Here is a 6,038-nt window from a genome sequence, read left to right as displayed (position 1 = left end):
AAAAAGGCGGTGTATAGGAGCTTCCCTAGAAAAGAATGGCAGCTCCTCGTCAGAGCCAATTGGCGCCCCGCATTCATGGGCCGGCCCATCCCACGATCACTTGGTCGCTCTCCAGGGCGCACCCACCTGGTCGGTTCGCCTGGTCAATTATTGACTTTTGACCATTTGGCCACTCAACCATTGACTTTTAAAAAAAATCCAAAATTCAATTAAAGTTTTCAAAAATCAAAAAAAGTTCATGAGTTAAAAAAAGTTAATGGATTTGAAAAAAAAATCACAATTCAAAAAAGTTCACGAATTCAAAAAAGTTCACGATTTTGAAAAAGTTCGGGGATTTGGAAAAGTTCACCGTTTTTTAAAAGTTCACATATTTGTAAAAAGTTTACGGATCTGAAAAAGGTTCATCAATATTGGAAAAAAAATCACAAATTTGGAAAAAGTTTGTGGATTTGAAAAAAACATCGATTTTGAAAAAAAGTTGCATACTGAATTTTTGGAAAACTGTAGCAACAATTAAACTCTTTGATTTCCTCTTATATTTTCAGCATAAATGCTTTGAGGTGATTTTGATTCCTGACTAGCATGAACTCCATGGATGTCCAACATTTTTGAACCTCCTTATGTCTTTTGTAGTCCTGAGCTCGGCATATTTTTAGGTTACCCATGAAACTCGTGTGATAGTTATTCTGCATGATTTTTCTTAGTGATACTTGGTGAATATGTCCATCATGATCCTTGTTTTGCTTTGCTTGAACCAGAACTGCCTCTTGACGAACAGGGATGTTAGGAAGTTCCTGTATGATATCTACATCGGCCTGAAGTCGAGGAAGAGTGGTAGCACAATCTATCTGCAACCCCTTTGTAGCTGCTAGGAGGAACCTTCCTCGAGGGTGTCGAAACAAACATTCTGTGATGTCTATTTTTTTTGCATGGTAATATGTGTTGCATTCATATCATAAAGATTAAATTACAAGTCACATAAAGACCAACATGACAAAACTGAAAAGACAACAGAACGTTTCTGAGTTTGACACCAACACCCACCTGCCTCCGGCACCATCATAGCAGCCACCGAAAGAAAAAAAAAATGACAGATCACCTTCTCACCTGAGCTCGACGTGACTCCATTGCTAATATGCAGCTTTGCGGATCTCTATGGTGGCTCGCTAAAGACGAAACCCAGTTTTTGTACTGTTATCCATAGTATTGTGTATGTTGTTCAAATGCTATGCCGAAATTTAATTATTATGACAGGGTAACGAAATGTTTTTGACTCTCGGATCTTAATCTGAGTTTGTGGTCGTGCATATAAAAATGGAGGAAGTAGTAATTATTAGATAGGATACCCAAACCAATACATCAATCACACGTTTTTTATCTAATTAATAAGCCTTAGTGCACACACCATAATCAAGCACGATCCAAACAATCCTAGCTAGTTTTAATCAAATCCGTCTGAATACTCGCTCACCACACCATACACATGCATGCATGCACGCACGCCTGAATTTAAACAGGAAAATTACTCTCAGTCGATCGTTGAGAACGGACAGCAAGCAACTAAGTTCCAGACGTTGTCGGAGGTGGTTGAGGAAGGCGGCAGGAGAGGCTGGGTGATGGAGGAGCCCAGCTTGGCGCTCCGGACCTCGCGCTCGCCGCCGGAGGAAGCTGCGGACGCCGCGGCCATGGCCACCGCCTCCTTGCCGTTGCGCGACCTCTCCTCGCTCTTGCCCCAGAGCACAAGGTAGAGCCCGGTGATGATGAGCGCGGCGCCGATGATCCCGCCGAGGTAGAACTTCTCTCCGAGGGTGATGGAGGCCATGATGGCGACGACGAGCGTCTGCACAGGCTGGTACACCGCCACGAACACCGGCCCCCCGTGGTCGATGCACCAGATCTGCACGGCGAACGCCACGCCGGACGCGATGAAGCCCTGCATCACCGTTTTCATTTGCCATGTCAGCTGCTAGCTCGCGATATATGCATAGGCCAACATAATCATTTCCATATCTCTTTGAGAGTCAAAAGCAGGCAGCTTAAGATCCGAGGCATGGATCATCATGGCTTCCACTAATTAAGTGCGACTTAGTTAGGATGCGCTGCTTACGGCGTAGAGGATGGTGAAGATTTCGGAGCCGAAGTGGAAAACCCACGCGCCGGCGTCCCTCTCGAAGAAGGCGGCGATGACGAGGAACTGGATGACACCGAAGAAGCAGGTGTAGGAGGTGACTGACAGCCTCGCGAGGTACTTCTTAAGCACCGGTGCCTGCAGCACCAGCCAGCCGGACCACGACAGGCAGTGCCCGATAAGGTACACGCACCCCAGCGTCCAGTTCTTCCCCTCCCCGGCCACCGCTACCAAAAACGGCACCTGCAACGACTTATCGTCGCCGGCGCCGGCAGGGCCGAAGATGGTTGGGCCCTTGTACAACATGATCACCGATGCGCCCGCCACGCACGCCAGCGTGCCCACCACCTTGGCCACGCCGTCGCGCCGGTCGAGCCGCACCTTCTCGATCCGGAGCGCGGCGGCCATGGCGAAGGTGATGGCCGGCACGGAGTTCTAGATGGCGGAGGCGAACGTCGGCGACGTGTTGTCCAGGCCCAGCAGGCAGAAGCCCTGCTATGATGTTGCGGTACACGGGCAAGACGAGCTTGCTGATGCCCATGTTGAGCGCCAGACGTGACACCATGTGGAAGCCGGCGTACCCGAACTGCAGCGCCAGCATCGCCACATGGAGTTGCGCCTTCTTTAGTGTAGAAGTGCATGCTCTAGCCAATGCAATCAAAAAACCAATCTGAAGAAAGAGATTAGGCAGCACATTATACGTCAACTCTCCTCACGTGTGGCTCCCTCAGGTCTAAACGTGGACTGAAAGTGGGCTGCAATTTAATTGCGCCAGCCGGGTCTTAAATTCAAGACCTCTTGACTCTGATACCATATAGAAGTGCATGCTCTGGCCAATGCAACCAAAAAACCGATCTAAAGAAAGAGACTAGACAACACATTATACGTCAACATCCGGCATCCCGCACACCCAAGGAGCATCCACCGCGTTCGCCATGGCTGCCCTACTTTCCTCTGTTGCTCTCTCTCTCTCTCTGATGCTGAGAGACGAGAGAGGAAGGCTAAGTGGAAGGCCTGGGCCAGGGATGAGGCGAGTGAGGAGTGCAGCCAGGGGTCTCTTGCTATATAGACACTTCACTTGGACTTGGACAGTATAGGTCTGCCAGTGAAGTGAGCGAGGGTGGGAGAGGAACTTTATGCATAGGCCATCTCTATCGGTCGACCAATATGTACTACCTCGCCTTCAGAAAAATATAAAATGTACTACTCTCTTGAAATACGCGCACGCTATAGCTTTGTGCGTGCTGCAAGGTTGAACCACTCGAGTTCTTCTCTGGCCAGCGAGTACTACTTGCTAAACATCAAATGCTGTTGGCCTTTTTCTTTGGCGGGAAAACCGCTGCTGGGTTTGTTTAGCAGAGCTTTCGCGGCTATATTTCTTGAACCGGAAGAACCAGTTGCAAGACTTTTTTTTGCGGCGTCAATTGCAAAACTTTTATAGAACAATGGGTGGCCTTTATCTTGTCCAAGAACAAACAATTGAGAAAAAGATGAAAATTGCAGGACTCAGCTAGAACTGTAGAAGCCAGGGAACTACTCCCTCATTTTGGGACAAAGAGAATATTTCTTTCGCTAGTACTCCCTTCGTTCCTAAATATGAGTCTTTCTAGAGATTTCATCAGGTGACTACATACGAAGCAAAATGAGTGAATCTACACTCTAAAATATGTCTACATACATCCGTATGTTGTATTTCATTTGAAATGTCTAAAAAAACTTATATTTAGGAACGGAGGAAGTATATAATATACCTTCCAGTGCGAACAATTTATCTGGACCAAAACTGCTTGAATCTCTCCCAAGAAATAACAGATAAAACAAGAAAAAACGCAGAAAATGCATTGGGCCAAAAAATACTCCTAAAAATAATCAAGGAAACCTATACAAGTACAACTACATGATAAGAAAACTTGCCATACTCTACAAATAAACTGCCACATATTTTAGAAAATTAAAGTGTATTATACCTAAAGCAGGAAAAAAATAACATGCTTGCAAAAAAAGTTATACTACAGCAAGTTCATAATCTGCCATGATGTGGAAAAAATTACACTTCATGGCAATTGAGTATATTTTTTTTGTCATTATCTGGGACTAAAAAACTAGTGAGCACTTACACTTTGCCATGGTATAGCAATGGAATTTTCTTACTTTTTATTTATTTTTGCCATGGATGTAAAGTAGCCAAGGTCCAGGAATGCAATTTGCCATGGCCAGAAAGTTGAAGTTAAAAATGGATGTACAAACTGGCGATGGTCATGGAAAAGTAAAATATGGCAATTGAGGGGAAATTGTTTCTGTAGAGCAAGGAAATTTTTGATAAATAAGTTGTAGTCATAATCACATAGCAAATTTACAAAAAAATATTTGTTTCTATAAAAAACATAATGGAAAATATTAATAAAAACTGTGAAAAATATATGTAAAAATAATTTTGCCTTGGAATATCGAAATGCAATTTTCCATCGCATGTAAAAAAGAATTTACCAAAAACTATAATTTGCCGTGGTGTGTAAAATTTTGCCATGCTACCTACAATAAAACTACCATGGTCTAATTAAGAAATTTGCCGTAGTATAATTAAACAAATTGTCATGGTATGAAATTTAGTGAAATTACCATGCTACCTTAAAAACCACCATGGTCTAATTAATAGAATTGTCATGGCCTAAAACAACATAATTGTATGCCACCTATAATAAAATTACACATGGGACTTTTAAGAAACAAATGCTCTCTAAAAACATGGCAACTTTTTGGAATATGTAATGGGCACATGTCAAAGTTAGGAATTTTGTTCTTTGAAAGTATAAAAATATTTAGGGATTTTTCATGGGCATATGGCAAAGTGTAGGCATTTTTCTCTCTAAAAAACACATGGCAACTTTACGGGGAAATAGTAATAGGCACATGAAAGGCTATGGATTTGTTCCTTTGAAAAGGATGACAAAGTTTGGAATTTGCCATGGATACATGGCAAAATTTTTAAAAAAATCTTTGAAAAACAAGACAAGCTTTAGACATTTGTCAAATGGCCACACGGCGCAGATCTGCGAAGACTTATTCTTTGATAAATGAAATTTTTTAGCAAATTGCCATGGGCGCATGGAAAATTTAATAAATTTATTTCTTTAAAAAAGATGGCAAAATTAGTAATATGCCATGGAAACATGGAAAATTTAGGGAAAATTATTTCAAAATAAGGCAAATTTAAGATTCGCCATGCTACACAAGAGAAAATTGCCCTTTGTTCAAATAATTTTTGATATGGCAACTTTACATATACGGTGATCTAAACTATGAGCACACTACCATCCCTGAGCAAGACTGGGATGTCGGCGGGTTTAATTTTTTAGTATTTCCATGGAGCATTAACCATAAAAGATTTAGTTACACCAAATTCATGACATTGGCTGTTTAACCTATTTTACACTAAGCCAAATCTAACTGTTGATGAAATAATGAACTACAGTATGGTCATCAAAACACAAATGCAGCTTACAAAGAACAAAACACGCGCATCATAGGCATCTAGCAGCTGACATGGGTGAATTACGCAGAAGCATAAACCAACATCTAGTTGCATCGTTGATTGCATCAAATCTAGCAGATCACAGGTAGGGGATCCCGAGCTAGTAGTCTTGACATGATGGTAACAGTAAATGCGAGGTTTTACCCAGGTTTGAGCTCTCTCAATGAGATAATATCCTACATCCTGCTTGTGTTTATTGATTGGGGTATAGTATCGAGTACATGTGTCTACCATGAGATTGTCGTGTAAGATTGCAATGATCTATTGACTAGTCTGGCCTCGGTTTATATAATGTACCAGAGACCTAGGATAACGGGGAGTCCTAGTTGGCTATGTCAGTGGAGAAGGTGTCCTTGTCTTGTATGTCAAGTCTTGTGG

The 6,038-nt window shown here is 42.5% G+C and overlaps 1 pseudogene; it reads right to left on the bottom strand.

The window, feature by feature from the left end:
• Window positions 1–1,396: 1,396 nt before the first annotated feature.
• On the bottom strand, window positions 1,397–3,065 carry LOC123153314 (protein WALLS ARE THIN 1-like; annotated as a pseudogene).
• Window positions 3,066–6,038: the final 2,973 nt, after the last annotated feature.

Source organism: Triticum aestivum, chromosome 7A, assembly GCF_018294505.1.
Source record: "Triticum aestivum cultivar Chinese Spring chromosome 7A, IWGSC CS RefSeq v2.1, whole genome shotgun sequence".
NCBI lineage: Eukaryota > Viridiplantae > Streptophyta > Magnoliopsida > Poales > Poaceae > Triticum > Triticum aestivum.
The sequence above is the reverse complement of the archived record's forward strand: the minus strand, read 5'-3'. Positions and strand labels throughout refer to the sequence as shown.